Below are 16,457 nucleotides of genomic sequence, written 5' to 3' on the forward strand. Positions count from 1 at the left end.
ATATTCCTTTGTTTGCAGTTGCTGCATAATTTCATTGTTATATGGCTACCTTCCCTCTGTTTCTCCTCCTCTTTTATGAGGAGTTACTCAGATTGGATCAGGACTTACTCTACTCCATGTGAACACAATTTACAACATCTTCAAAGACCGTAATTCCACACATTGTCACACTCACAGACAACAGGGTTTATGATGTCAACATTTCATATATAACATGGAATAAACATTTTTATCTTTTGATTTTTAATCTTACACCAAGTACAGTTCTGTAGTTAAAGATAGCCCCCATGATAATAGATCAATAAGTACCTAAAAAATCTACTGAATGGAACGAGATTCTTGTATTAAAAAGACGAAGAAGCTTAGTGGTGTTGAATATGAAGAAAAATTTTATTTTTCCATGTATGCATTTATTTGAGATTTAACTCACTGTTGTGGTGGTGAAAATACAATTATACTCATAATACGAATTGGATAGGTTATATGACAGTGTAACTTAATTACACTCTAGAACAAAAACTCAAGAAGATTCATAGGTACACAAAAGTATGCAGGGCTCAAGAAGAGAAAATGAATACTCCCTGGGATCTAATTAAAGATTATCAGCTGTGCAAAAGGCAGGCAAACATGACCCATAATGATTGGAAACTAACCCCGACATTAAAATCACTAGCCAAGAGCCTTAAAGCAAGGAAAATTGTATTTCAAGTCAAAAAAATAAGAGACAACTATCTACTTCAAATTTGTAAAGACGAAAACAACATCTGATACATTAATGGGAAAGTATATATTGTTAAAGGAAAAATTAGCAAACTTTAACATATCAGTAGAAACATTTCAAAATGAACAATAGAGCAAAAAGATTAGCAAAGATAAACACATTAGTGAGCCAGGAGACAACTTTAAATGGCCTAATTCCCCTGTGATTGGAGCTCCAGACAGAGGAAGGTCTGGAACAACAGTGGGTAGCTATGAGCTGGAATCGACTCACTGGTGAGTCACTACCGAATTCTTCTAAACCACTGCTGCTAAGAGAGAATCTGAGAAGTACTTATGATGAGAAAATACTATGAACAGAACAAAGATAAAAGAACAGCATATTTCTTAACAGAAACAATGCAAGTGAGAAGCCAGTGGAGCAACTTCAATGCACTGAAATAAAGTGTTGGTCTAGAACTCTATACTGCTTTAAAATAGCTTTAAAAACTGAAGACATACAAAAAAAATGGAAGTAATTCAGTAAGAAAATGATTTTTTGAACAAAGGCTCAAAGATAAAGTGGTGGATAAAGAATAGTTTTTAAATAAATAGTTTTAGAGTAATAAATGGTACATGCAAAATAAATAAGCAAACAAAAACAAGCAAAACAAACAAGCAAACAAAACAAAAACCAAGTTTGATTCTAAACTTGCATCATATACAAAAATTCATTCCAAATGGACCATAGTCTGAAATGCAAAAATCTAAAACTACAAAACCTCCAGAAGAAAACATCAGAGAACATCTTTGTGATGTAAGGTAAGCAAAGATTTCTTTGACAGGAGACCTAAGGCATAATAAATCAAAGAATACATGGATAATTGAGATTCATCAAGATGACCAGCTTCTGCTCTTAAAATAATATTGTTAAGAAAATGAAAATACAAGTTACATCGAAACATTTGCAAACTTTAAGATATCAGTAGAAGAAGCACATACTGCACATACTCGAGTAGTAGCCGACCCAAATATAAGCCAAGGCAACTAATTTTACCACAAAAACCTGGGAAACTTATTGACTCAAGTATAAGCCTACGGTGGGAAATGCAGCAGCTACTGGTCAATTCAAAAATAAAAATAGACACCAATAAAATGACATTAATTGAGGCATCAATAGGTTATATGTTTTTGAATATTTATTTCAAAGAAAAACAGTAAACTAGCTCTAAGTGGAAAAGAGGGTCAACAAAACCAATATGGTATCAACAATAACTTTACGCTGTGTTACTGTGTAACAACTGTTGATAACTGCGTTATCAACAATAACTTTATATGCTGTGTTACTACATGCTCTGCATTACTACATACTCTGCCTTATCACAGGTACACAATGCAGCTTGTATAGTTTGAGGCCTAATGCAGGCTGATGATATTCCAGAATGTGATGACACGACTGTTTGCATAGAGTAGCCTGTGTTAGGGTCGGAATATACATGCTGTGTTGTGTGCGCACTGTGTTACTGCATGCGCTTCGCTACTGCATACGCCCGGCATTACCGCATATGTATGGGAAGAGCTAACACAGTGGGAACACGACAGCTGCGTGCATATTATGAGCCCTGACACAGGCTGCTCTATGCAACCACAGTCAACACTGGGTCCAGAAAGGGGTTAGAAAGAAAATAAAAATAAAATATAGCACACTAAGTACTGTACATAAACATACTGTCTATCCAAGACCAGAGATATACCGGTACTTGTATTCAGCAATGCTTGGGCGGAGCAAGGGGGCATGACCAAGTCTGGGTAAGACTGTAAAGGCTCCGTCATTGGTCACAGCCCTGGAGAAGAGCTGGAGAAGAGTGGCTGCATCCGACGTTCATCTGACAAGGATGCAGTGCGCCCCAGGTACCAGCACACTGAAGCGGGCAGGTTCTTGCCTGGTATGGGCTCGGACAACACAGAGGTTGCAGGCGTGCAGGAGAAAAGAAGAGCGGTGATACCAGCAGTCATCGGACCACCCACAGAGGCTGCAGGCGCCCCACAGCGGAGTGGGAATGACTGGAGAACACCCGCACTGCAGCGGAAAACAGTTAAGTGAGATTCTCACTTAAGCATAAGCCGAGGGGGGCTTTTCAGCATAAAAAAATGTGCTGAAAACCTCGGCTTATACACGAGTACATACGGTATTTTATAAAAGTCTGATATCCAGAATATATTATAAAGAACTCTCAAACAAGTCAGAAAACAAACCATCTAGTGAAAAATGTGCAAAATATTTGAATACTTTATGTAAAAGTGAGCAATATCATTAGTCATTAGGAAAATGCAAATTAGAATATTCAAAATTAAAATGACTGGCATGCCAAGAGTTGGCAGGGATGTGGAGAAACTGGAACCTCATACCCACCTGGCACAATTACTTTGGAAAAGTTTCACATCTTCTCGAAAAGTTAAAGTAAACCTATCAACATGATCTAGCTATATCATTCCTAGCAGTTCACTGGAGAGAAAAGAAAATCTACGTATATCTAAAGACTTAGACAAAGAAGCTGATTACAGCTTTACTTGCAACAGTAAAAGAATCTGTTATGTCCATATGATGCCTTGGCAGCACTGTTAGATAAGCATTGGACTTCTAATTGTAAGGCTGGTGGTTCCAACTCACCAGCCATTCTATGGGACAAAGATGAGGCTCTCTGCTTCTGTAAAGATTTATAGCATCAGAAACACTAATAGGGTTGTCATGAGTCTGACTCCATTCGACGACAGTAGGTTATATCTGTACAGTGGAATGTATACAGCAAACAATAAAAAGAATGAACTATTAATATGTGACAGAACATGGATGGATCTCAAAATGATTATGCTGAGTGAAAAAAGAGTATTAGACTCTAGGATTTCATTTATATGATTATTTTGAGAAATGAAACTGATATATAATGACAGAAAGCATATTGGTAATTGTATGGAAGAGGGTATAGAGTAGGGAAAGGAGCTAAGATTAACAAAGGGGTACATGATTATTTGTACCCATGAATTCTTACCTTTTTGATTGTGTGTTGAAATGCTTTAGAAATGTCAAGATCTGGAATTCAGTATTAAGGATTACGTTGTTTTTCCTTTCTGTATGTTTATATCTTTCAAGCTCAATATATACTTTGAGAAACCCGTGCCTTTATTAGGGGCCCTGGTGACAGCGTGTGACATATTGGGCTGCTCACTGCAAGGTCAGAAGCCACCAGCTGCACCACAACAGAAAGACAAGGCTTTCTACTCCTCCACAAAGTTAGTCTTGGAGACATGCAGAAGCAGTTCTCCCTGTCCGGTAGGGCCACTATGAGTCAGAACTGACTTCATGGCAGTGAGTTTTTGGTTTTTTTTGGGGTGCCCTTATTGGATGTCAAATATAAACACTTCCAAACTGAATGTTCCATTAAGTCAATGCCGACTCATAGAGACCATATAGGACAAGGTAACACTGACCCCGGGAGTCTCTGGGAGTAGAAAGCCCAGTCTTTTTCCTGCAATATATACTAATGCAAGAGCATTAAAAAACAAACAAACTGAAACAAACTGTGATGCTGGTAGTACTATATCTTTATGAAGAATTTAACACTCTATGACCTGACAAAAGTTCTTATTTCAAAGTTTTGAAAGAGATAAAGCATTTAAATGAATATTTGTTAACTACCATCATATGTGATTCCAGACTATGGGCACAGATACACTCTCTAGTAGGACAGACAGACACTGTTGTTTCAACCAAATACATAAATGCAAACTTGACATGGTGACAAAGGCTATGGAAAAGACATAAAAGAAAACCTTAGTTTAGTAAATAAATCCGACCAAGTTACAGAGGTTTGGGAAACTTCAAGGAAAAAGCAGTTAAGCTAAGATACAAAGGTGGAGCCATATAACTGGATGAAGAGAGCAGTGAAGGGTGTTCCGGATACAGGGTGAGGAAAGGGCCTGCTGTTGCTCACTGGCATGAAGAGGCTCCCCCACATGGGAACCTTATGCCAGAGGAGAAAGTGTTGCCCAGCCCATGCCACTCTTGTGATTGCTGGCATGTTTGAATCCGCTATGAAGGTTATGTAGTAGGTCTGACAGTGGGAAGGAAACAGGTGAGACCAAGAGATAGAAATGGCTTCAAGGTGATTTTAATTGATTTACTTGATGTTGAAAAAGTAACTTAAATGAGTATTACTAGTTAACATTCTCTTTAACTGAGCAAATATTTATCATCTCTATTATTTCGTTTTGGAAAAGACAAAACAGAACCACAGCCTAAACTGTTCTGAACATGGCCTTTGCCCCCGTGTGGACTGCTTTTATGTCAGAAGTGCAGGCTACGTGTCATCTTGGTTTTCTTTTCACTCATCATTCCAATCATTTCCTTTTTCTTTCAAGGAATTTGTAAGGGGGAAGGGGAGAAAGGAAGGACCAACACGATTCATGGGAGGAATGCTGTTTTTAGATTTCAGGACTGAAGTCATGTCACCTGCTGACATCAATCAAGTATTCAGAATTCATCCAAGTCTCTTATCAGCAACTGTGCACCTATCTTCTCAGCCTGGTCAACAGGTTTAAGAGAAATTGAATGGCAGATAAGTAAGAAATAGGCAAGAAACCTAAAACATTATCTTTCTCTTCAGTGAAATTAAAACAATATTTTGGGGAAAAAGTTAAACAATTATTTAAAAAGTGAAATAAGACAATTTATTCAGAGAAGTGTCCTAAAGCGAATAAGATGTTTTGGAAAGTTTTTCCCTAAAAGGGTAAAATTTGTTCTTTGTTTAACACAACTTCTAGACGAGGACAGAGGGAGACATTCACTACAGCCCAGGGAGAGACAAAGAGTGTGACCGGACTCCTAAAAACAGACAAGAGGAGGTCTACGGTTCAAGCTTCAGGGACGAGGAGTCTGATGATGCTATTAATAGCAAAGAAGTTGGGAGCTTTCTGAGAAGTTTGCGAAATACATTTAAAGGGAGGGCCATAGGCCCGACTGTTGGGTAGAGGTGGTGGTGTTTCATAGTCTATAAAAATCTCTTGACGTTTTAAATTTCTTTCTAGTGCTCATAAATACAACCCCTTGAATCTTTTATCCAGAAACAAATTCATTGCCATTTTCTTAATGTACACTGAATTGGCTCTTTTGATGTTGCATATGTAGGAAACAGGATTTGATGTTCCAAAATTTTCTGCCAAGTTCAATGAAAGCAAAAATTATGTGGAACATATGCATTTTACAGAAAGTACTAATTACCAGTAATTACTAAGCAATTTTAGATATATTTATGTTGTTTGAATTTAATTATGTGAGAAAGGGAGAAGGCAATAACAAATTGGACATTTAGTTTTCAAGTGCCTCTCCAAGTGTGAGCATTTTCTGAGCTGATAGTCAAAGATGCAGTTTTCATAAAGCATGACTTGTGAATACAAGCCAATGAGTTCATTTGGTGCTAACCTAAAGAAACACAGATCGACTCCAATGGTAGAGGAAAAGCTAACAGCATTGGACCCATTCAGACATAGCATATCTTAACACGGCTGATTACACACAGTAATGCTTATTATACTTTGGGGATATTTCCATGCAAATTAGATCAGATGTGCTGTTGCTTGTATTTGCTGGCTTTAGAACCTAAACTCCATGTACGAATATGACTCCACTGCTTTCCAAACCATGCTAAGCCTGCTTGAGTTATCCAGTTTATTGCTTTAATTCCCTGCTTCACTAGGATTGTGAGTTTGCTTACTGCCAGCAGTGTCAGTATCAGACGAGTCTGCTAACAGCTGAGTACATTTTAGGTTGGCAAAACTGCTCCGTGGTATAAAGATTTTTCTCAGTCTAATAATGGGGCCAAAGCCTGGAACCTTACTACACTTTTGCATTAAAGCTTTTGCATAAAAACTGTAGTGCTGTCTTTTCTTAGTATACAAAGCAGTCTTTTTAGTCCACTCTCTCCCTCAATGCCATGCCGGTTCTGACTTACGACGACCCAAGACAGGAATGTGGAGGTTGTTGTGAGGAGCTATTGAGTCAGGACAACACAACACTGTGCCATCCTAAAAATCGTTGTTGTGTCTGAACCCTTCAATGTAGTCAATGTATCCATCCATCTTACTGAAGGTCTTCTATTTTCTTTTTTTTTTTTGCTGTGCCGCTACTTTATCAGGCATGATGTACTCCTCCAGGGATTGGTCTCTCCTGACAACATGTGCAAAGTACATGAGGCTGAAACCTTGCCATCCTTACCTCTAAGGACCATTCTGGCTGTACTTTTTTCACGATAGACCTGTTAGGACAGGCTAGGACTGCCCAGGTAGGTTTCCAGTATAAGGACTCGTTAGTTTCTTTACAAAGAGCAACATTTGTGTACATTGTGAATATTAGCAAAAACAGAAAATATTTTGATCATAATAAAGCAAGGTATTTGTTCACTAATCATTTATTCAGCAAACAATGATGAATACAACGATCATCCAGTGAAGAGGCAGACCTTAATTAAAATTTCCCATAGAACTGGAAACACAGGGAATCCAGGACAGATGAACCCCTCAGAACCAGTGGTGAGAGTGGCAATACTGGGAGGGTGGAGGAAGGTGCAGTAGAAAGGGTGAACCGATTACAAGGATCTACATAGAACCTCCTCCCTGTGTGACGGACAACAGAAAAATAGGTGAAGGGAGACTTTGGACAATGTAAGACATGACAAAATAATAATAATTTATAAATTATTAAGGGTTCATGTAGGAGGGGGAGCGGGGAGGGAGGGGGATTGGAAAAAGGAAAATGAGGAGCTGATTCCAGGAACCCAAGCGGAAAGCGAATTTAGAGAATGATGAGGGCAACGAATGTGAATGTATAAGTGTGCTTTATACAATTGATGTATGTATGGATTGTGATGAGTTGTATGAGCCCCAATAAAATGATTAGAAAAAAAAGAAAGCAGAAGAAAAAAAATAAAAAGTTGTAGAATAATCAGCACACACACACAAAAATTTCCCATAAATAAACTCAAAGCGACAATTGGATAAAGTATCATGATGGAGCGATTCAGGTGATAACACTGGGTCAAGGAAGGACTCTTTGAGGAGATTATGGCTGAAGTTAAAAAGACTTGTTCGTTGTCACTGAATCTACTTATGGTGAGTCCATGTACACAGAGTAGAACTGCTCTGTAAGTTTTATTTAAGGATTTTTAAAAAACGTATCTGTTCCTGTGGGAGAAAGCTATGGCAATGTTTCCCTAAGGATCACAGCTTTGGAAACCCTATGGCATAGTTCAACATGGTCCTGCAGGGATGCTATGAGTTGGGATAGGATTCCTTGGCAATTGGTGGTTTGTTTTTGTTATTATTGTTTATGCATCACTAGTAGCTGCTTATTTATCTTACTAAGGTAATCACATAATTTTATGTAATTGTGTCACTGAACATACTGGTTCTCTGAAAAGAGAAAATTCTCATAGGAAGAAATTTAAAGTTGTGGATCCTATCGAGGTAGCTGAATTAAAGATAAAATATTCAGGGTTTTGTATCCTCTTGAACTACAGATTTGATACTGTGGGCTTTCGCCTTCAATCTTCAATTAGGTTTCTTTTAAATCCATATTAATTAAATGTTCGCACGTGCATCAGAGTGGTAAGAAAATGTGCCTCTTGAGTGTACCGTAGCGGAGCTACTGCAAAGTCCTGTGAAAAGACAGGCAAAAGAAGGAACTGCCTACATCACATACCTAACACAGCTGTTCTGATGGGAATGTGTCACGAGTAGTTACATTACTATGGAACTCTACAATGTTTTGTAATTAGAAATCAAGTACTGGAACCACAAGGAATAAAACAGAAAATACTTATTTTAGGTTGAGTAGAATACATTTTTAAAATCTGCATATATTTGTGTTTAACGACAGCCTTGTGGAGATTTTAAGGTGAACACTGACGGAAGACAATAACTGCTGGGTCCTCATTTGTCCTTCCAGACCTTCCTGTGAAAGTCGGGGTCATTTATTCCTGGAATTGCAGATCACACTTTTTCTAAGCTATCTAGAATGTTGCTTTATATCTTAACTTAGCTCTTATATCAAAGCAAACATTTTTTTGGCGCCTATCTGTTTCAGAATACTTACAAAGATCTTTTCTATTTAGTTTACATCGTGCATAAAAGCAGCAATCCCAGGACCAAAAGAGAGAGCTAGTAACAACCCAAATCCCTGGCTCAAGCAAACAAACAAACCCTCTCTAGCCAAACTCTTCCTCAGGAGGACACCTCTATTTACCTCCAAATTCGTTCTCTAATTTTAAACAACTTGTCTAGTTAATTTCCTGTGTGATCACTGACTGTAAGTGAGGTTCATTTTCTTATCTACATCATGTAGGTAATTAAAGGAAATTGAAAGTGGGTAGTGAAGCTTTTATGCAACTGGGATTGAAGCTGAATGGAGGGCAGCAAGGTCAGTGGAGTCCATTATATTTTTATGTGAGAGGCTGGTTTGTCTGCCCTGTCCTTGTTTATTTAGTGTAGGCTGGACAGACTCCTAACTGCAAATCTGTCTCTGATTTGCCCAGCTGTCCTTGAATAAAGACATCTTCCACTGCAAATGTTAAATGACAGTGATTGACAACCTATGATGAACTCTGCTTGTAAACCCCTGCTACTGTTTTCAGATTGCAAAAGAAAAAAAAAAAGAATAATGAAACATCTTTGAAAATCACATCAAATGGGCCCTGCTGTCCGCTCAATACTTTTCATTTTGTTTCCCTTATCATTACAAACCTCAATCTGTTCTACAACTGCCATAAATTCAGCTATCCCATGAAAAAGAAAAAAATTCAAGTATATACATATGAATGTATGCTACCAGTTTTTGTTTATTACAATGACTTAGTTTACTGTGGACATATACTCTTAAATAATGGCTTAACACAGCATCATGTGACATAGCTTATGTAATTGCTTTCCTAAATAACAGGCCAGTAAATCTCTCTTACCAAACAGTCCAGCCAATCTGTAGTACTGAGATCTGCTTTCAGTATTTCACTGGCACTTGGGTTCAGTTAAAGCTCCGATAGTTTTATCTCATATATAAACATTACATTTCCAGTGGCCCTTAGGCTCATTGAAATAAGAAGCCTTATGTATACTCTAATTGGCCTTTCCTTTACTGAAACTGTTTGGACAAACTAATGTCGTTTGAGTATGTGTGAGTTTATACACCTTTTTCCTTCAGGTACAGTAACTACGAGAGCCTGAAATTTCTGAGAAGAAAGAACAGTCAGGATGCGTTCATGCTTGGCCTCCTCTCTGTGTGGCATGACAGTAAACTAGTACTTTCATGTCCCTGCACACATCACTGCCTACCATAGAACTCATTAAATAACATATAAGAGAGTAGGGTGGCAGCCTGATCAATGAGAGACTAAAGAAGCTTTCTACTACAACTTAATTTCTGTCATGGGAAAAGTAAAACTTATAAAGTTAATGAGTTCTAGACTTTAAGTAGCACTTGATTAATTTGTAACATTCTGAGGCGTTAAAACAAACTAAAATTAGCTTCTCACATTCCAGTGCTGTCCTTTGGCTACTGAAGCTTTAGAAAAAGCAATTCAGTAAATTTCCTTAATCGGAACCTGTTTAAAATCTGTACATTTCCAAAGTATTAAATTAATTGGCTATTATGTTTTCCATAATATTTGAAAAATAATCTGCATTTGCCTAGCTAAGTCCATTATATTACAGGATAAATAATTATGCCTTGTAATTTTATATTTGCTCAGTACTTCAGATTGCTTTTCATTCAATCATTAATTTAGTTAAAAAAATCAAGTGTCATATCAAACTTAAAATGAAAAATCTAAAGGACACACATTGGTTATAACAATTTCAATTTGTGCTTTAATAAATTTTTTTCACATTAAAATTAAACAAATCACATACTATTATATCAAATTAAATAAATCTCTAAAACAAAAGATTACTAAAATCTGGACTCACGTATTTATGAAGGCCTTAAAACTTAGTGCCGCTCTCAAGTTAAAAAAAGAAAGAAAAAAAGTCTTACGTTAGAAAGATATTAATTGGAAAATGAGAAAGCCAAATCTAGTTAAGTAAGTAGTCACAAATGATCTTTTCAACCTGCTCATTATTTGTACCACTAAAATAAAGTGTCAAAATAATTTTACTATATTTGGATAGCAGGAATTTAAATACTGATGACTATAATTATAATTTCTCTTAAGATTTATGTATATTTCTTTTCAGGACTTTTGTGGCTATGGTTATATGTGTCTGATTTAAATCAATGCTTTAAACTTACAGACACATGTTTGGCCTTCTAGCAATTAAGGCAAGAACACTATCACTTGCCAAAAATAAATATGAACAAGAAACAATAACATATTCTTTCCACTGTTAGAAGGACCACTGGGTTGACAGCCGGATTTTAAGGGATCTTAGCAGTAGTGGGTGCCAGCGGGTCTGTTGGACTTAAAATAATTTCAGAGGTACGAATTCCATCAGAAACTTCTATTTCCCAGGATTTATAGCTAAGTCCTTAAAAAATTGCTCTTTGATGAAACTTGAAAAAAATTCCTTGGATTTCAGAGATATAATAAAAATATCTTATAGTTTAACAATGTTTAGATACTTTCTTTTTAAGAAATAAAAATCTTAAGGTGGTCAGTTTTGAACTCGGAACGGGACACTGAGATTAGCAGTATATAATTATATACAGTTAAATATATACTCTTTCATCTAATTTTTAAAGCCAAACAACCTCTCTCACCACCATGCTTCCACCTTAACAACTTACCGTATATTTTAGGAGTGATGGTTCATTTGCACTTCCATACACTCTGTTGCTATGTTACTATAGCAAACAAAACACTGCTCATCTATTTAATAGCTGTTTACTGAGTATTTCTAGAAGTTATGAATATGCTCAGCATTAAGAAAGAAATCCTGGTAGTGCAGCACAGTAAGAATTGGGCTGTTTAACGCAAGGTTTGCAGTTCAAATCCACTATCTGCTCCTCAGGAAAATGAAGAAGCTGTCTGCTTCCATAAAGATTTACAGTCTTGGAAACCTGAAGTAATAGTTCTGCTTTGTCCTAAAGCAGTGGTTCTTAAACTGTGAGGGTTGAACGACCCTTTCACAGGGGTTGCCTAATACATTCTGCATGTCAGATATTTACAAAACAATTCATAATAGTAGCAAAATTACAGTAATGAAGTAGCAATGAAAACAATTTTATGGTTGGGGTCACCACAACATGAGGAACTGTATTAAAGGGTCACGGCATTAGGAAGCTGCAACTCATTGGCAGTGGGTTAGGTGTTAAGAAAACAAAAATCTAAAAGTAAAATATCAAAATATTCTAACATGCAAGAAATACCCTAAGGCAGTACTAGAGCAATTGCCAGTTGAATGGAACAGTGAGTGGTATTATCAATTCGGAATGACAGTAATCACTGAGGCTGAATTAATTACGGAACAATTCAAGAGGGAGTTGAATGGAGAGAATTCAAATAAAGAGATGGTCCAGGTGGGAATCATTCATAAGCGATTGTGTAAAGTGCCAGAATGTGCCAGAATGTTTCAAGGCAAAAGGTAAGAAGATCAACCAGTGTGAAAGGAGAGAAATTAAGAAGTCTAATAGAGCAAGCTAGTTGTTCTGGTGGCACAGTGGTTAAGCACTTAACTACCAACAGAAAGATCAGCAATTCAGACGTGTTACCTGCTTCAGGAGAGAGAGATGTGGCGGTCAGATTCCTTAAAGATTACTCACTGCCATCAAGTCAATTCCACCCTACAGGATAAGGCGGATCTGCTCCTGTGGGATTCAGGGACTGTAACTTTTTTCGGGAGTAGAAAGTCTCATCTTTCTCTGGTGGAGACGCTGGTGGTTCCCAACTGCTAACTTTGCAGCTAGGAGCCAACAAGAGTCTTGGAAACCCTACTGGGCAGTCTACACTTGTTCTGAAAAATTCTGACTTGCACAGCCCTACAGAACAGAGCAGAACCGCCCTGTCTGTTTCCAAGGCTGTAAATCTTTAGTGGAATAGAAAGCCTCATCTTTCTCCATTGGAGTGGATGATGGTTTCAAACTGCTGACCACGTAGTGAGCAGCCCAAAAGATTATCTACTATGCCAACTGGGTGGCTAATAGTGGAACTGGCTCAAGGCAACTGATTTGGCTTGGAATGGAAATATAGGTAAAAAAGGAAGAATGTAGAGGACCATGATTAATGTTTCATTATGCACATGACTTTAACATTTTGAGGAGAGAAATGACGAGAGTGAGCACAAAGGATCTGAATAGACATCTCACAAAGAAAGACATACCAATGGTCAAAAAACACACGAAAAGGTATCAATAGGGGAATGTAAGTAAAAACTATGAGATCTCACTTTATACTCATGATGGCTATGGCTAAAACCAAAACAAACTGGACAACAAAACGTGTTGACTAAGATGTGGAGAAATTGGAACCCTCAGCCATTGATATTTGACTGTAAATGGTACAGTTGCTGGGGAAAAGTGTGGTGATTCCTCAAAAATTTAAACACAGAATCATAGTTGTTGGTAAGAGCCATTCAGCCAGTTCTGGCTCACAGTGACCACACATACGACAGAATGAAATACTGCTCGGTCCTGCCCCATCCTCACAATTGTCATGGTTGAGTCCATGGTCGCAGCCACTGTCAATTCATCTGGTTCAGGGTCTACCTCTTTTTCCACCGCTCCTTTACTTTACCTAGCATGATGTCCTTTTTCTAGGGTCTGGCTGCTCCTGATAACAAGTGCAAAGCATGTGAGAGGCAGGCTCACCATCCTTGCTACGAGGGAGCATTCTGGCTTTACTCTTTTCAAGACAGATTTATTTGTTCTTCTGGTAGTCCATGATATTTTTAATATTCTTTGCCAGCACCATAATTCAAATGCATCGATTCCTTTTTGGCTTTCCTTATTCAGTGTGTAATTTTAATTGCAGATAAGGCAATTGAAGATACCATGCTTGGGTCAGAAACACCTTAGTCCTCAAGGTGACATTACTGCTCTTCAACACTTTAAGGAGATCTTGTGATGCAACGGTCTCGTTTGGCTTCTTCTTGACTGCTGCTTCCGCGACCATACGATTGCACTCCAAGGATTTGCCCCAGAAAATGGAAAGCAGGAATACAGTGTCAAAGAAAATAAAATAGGAGTGGGTTATTACTTGTGTGGGTGTAGACAAGAAGATATTTGAAATTAAAACTTTAAGATTAGTGTGTGAAAGATGTTTTAGGAGTTTGACAGCCATCAGAGTTTTTCATTTTTCAAGTAGGGACTAAATATGTGAGTTTAAAAGACACTTTGGTAGAGATGAGAAGGAAGAAGAGAGGCTAGAAATATATCTCAGATAAACTAAAATGTAAATGTGAACAAATAAAGCAGGAATGTGGTTTATTTCCTATGTGGACACATAGAGTATTTTTACCCAAATGTGTGTGTTTTTCAGGGTTTTCTGCAAATGGTGCAACCCTCTTGTGAGCTATGCAAGTTAGGTGCATGTGTGTGTATTATAAGTAAAACTATAGCTCCTTTTGCTTATGATGGAAATTCTTATTTTCTACGTCAGTCATTCTATGTTACTTTGAAATGTAGTTAAATACAATTTCCCCTTTTAGGAGCAATTTCTAATATTCCCAACCAGAATTAATTGCTTCCTTTTTTGTGTGTTCCTAAATTACTTTGTAATACCTCATTTAGATACAAATGCAATTTGTAATCATTATCTACTTACATATATTTCTCTATCAGTAGAATTTGAGAAGTCAGGGATTCTTATTCATTGTAAACACAGTATCTGGCACAAACTAATGCAAAAAAGATGTCAACCAAAAGTAAAATATTCTAAAGATATATTTTCCTTTGCAATAATTAGTGGGGCTATGACATTATTAATTGTTCTTCAGCTATTTCTATGCCCTATGCTTTATTTTCTTCCTGTCATCTTCTATTTCAACAGAGTGGAAACTCTGAAGAGTAGACATACTTGGAGTCTTTGTTAAACAAGATCAGTTAAGGACAGTAGTTGAAACGTAGAGGATGTACACTGGTACAGACAAGAACTGGAAATACAGGGAATCCAGGATGGATGATCCCTTCAGGACCAGTGGTGTGATTGGCGATACTGGGAGGGTGGGTTGGAAAGAGGGAACCGATTATAAGGATCTATATGTGACCTCCTCCCTGGGGGATGGACAACAGAAAAGTGGGTGAAGGGAGATGTTGGACAGGGCAAGATATGACAAAATAATAATTTATAAATTATCAAGGATTTATGAGGGAGAGGGAAGCGGGGAGGGAGGGGAAAAATGAGGAGCTGATGCCAGGGCTTAAGTGGAGAATAAATGTTTTGAGAATGATGAGGGAAATGAATGTACAAATGAGCTTTACACCATTGATGTGTGTATGGGTTGTGATAAGAGTTGTATGAGCCCCTAATAAAATGATAAAAAAAAGAATGGGAACTTTAGCAGTCACTCAATATTGTTCATCAAATATGTTTCAAGGCACATATGGCATTATACTCCATCGCTTCCTTTCAAAGTAGGCATAGCCATGTAACTTGCTTTGTTCTGTGAAATGAGTACTTAGGAGAAAAACTTTTTTTTAAAAAAGTATTTCATTGGGGGCTTGTACAATTCTCATCACAATCCATACAATCCATTGTGTCAAGCACATATGTACATTTGTTGCCATCATCATTCTCAAAACATTTGCCTTCCACCTGAGCCCTTAATATCGGCTGCTCATTTTCCCACCTCCCTCCCTCCACCCCTCCCTCATGAACCCTTCATAATTCACAAATTTTTATTATTTTGACATATGTTACACTGTCTGATGACTCCTCTGCCCTTTCTCTGATGTCCATCCCCCAGGGAGGAGGCTATATGTAGATTCTTGTAGTCAGTTCCCCCTTTCTACCCCACATTCCTTCCACCCTCCAGGCATCACCACTCTCACCACTCACTGGTCCTGAAGGAGTCACCTGTCCTGGATTCCCTGTGTTTCCAGTTGCTATCTGTACCAATGTACATCTTCTAGTCTAGCCAGATTTGTAAGGTAGACTTGGGATCATGACAGTGGTGGTGGGGGGAGGGGGGAAGCATTTAAGAACTAGAGGAAAGTTATATGCTTCATCGTTGCTACCCTGCACTCTGATTGGCTCATCTCTTCCCATCAACCCTTCAGTGAGGGGGTGTCCAGTTGCCTACCGATGGGCTTTGAGTCTCCACTCTGCACTCACCCACCTTTACAATGATATTTTTTGTTCTTTGATGCTTGATACCTGATCCCTTCAACAGCTCGTGGTCACGCATGCTGTTGTGCTTCTTCCATGTGGGCTTTGTTGCTTCTGAGCTAGTTGGCCTCTTGTTTATCTTCAAACCTTTTTAAGACCCCAGACGCTATATCTTTTGATAGCCTAGCACCACCAGCTTTCTTCACCACCTTTGCTTATGCACACGTTTGTCTTCAGTGACCATATCAGGAAGGTGGGCACTCCCTGATCTGATTTTTAGTTCTTTGATATCTGATAACTGGTCCCTTCTGCACCTTGTGGTCAGACAGGCTGGTGTGCTACTTACATGTGGACTTTGATGCTTCTGAGCTAGATGGCTGCTTGTATATCTTCAAGCCTTTAAGACCCTAGATGCTCTCATGTACCTCCCCAGGGGTGGCCTGCCCCCCCACCAAC

The 16,457-nt window shown here is 38.1% G+C and overlaps 1 protein-coding gene across 1 annotated transcript in view; it reads right to left on the reverse strand.

Annotated features, from left to right (window-relative positions):
- The window catches only part of ASCC3 (activating signal cointegrator 1 complex subunit 3), a 365,946-nt gene that overhangs the window by 36,777 nt on the left and 312,712 nt on the right, over positions 1 to 16,457 (reverse strand). The window lies entirely within an intron of this gene.

This window comes from Echinops telfairi, unplaced genomic scaffold (genome assembly GCF_000313985.2).
Source record: "Echinops telfairi isolate 266 unplaced genomic scaffold, ASM31398v2 ScPeMD7_3533;HRSCAF=4204_0, whole genome shotgun sequence".
Taxonomy (NCBI): domain Eukaryota; kingdom Metazoa; phylum Chordata; class Mammalia; order Afrosoricida; family Tenrecidae; genus Echinops; species Echinops telfairi.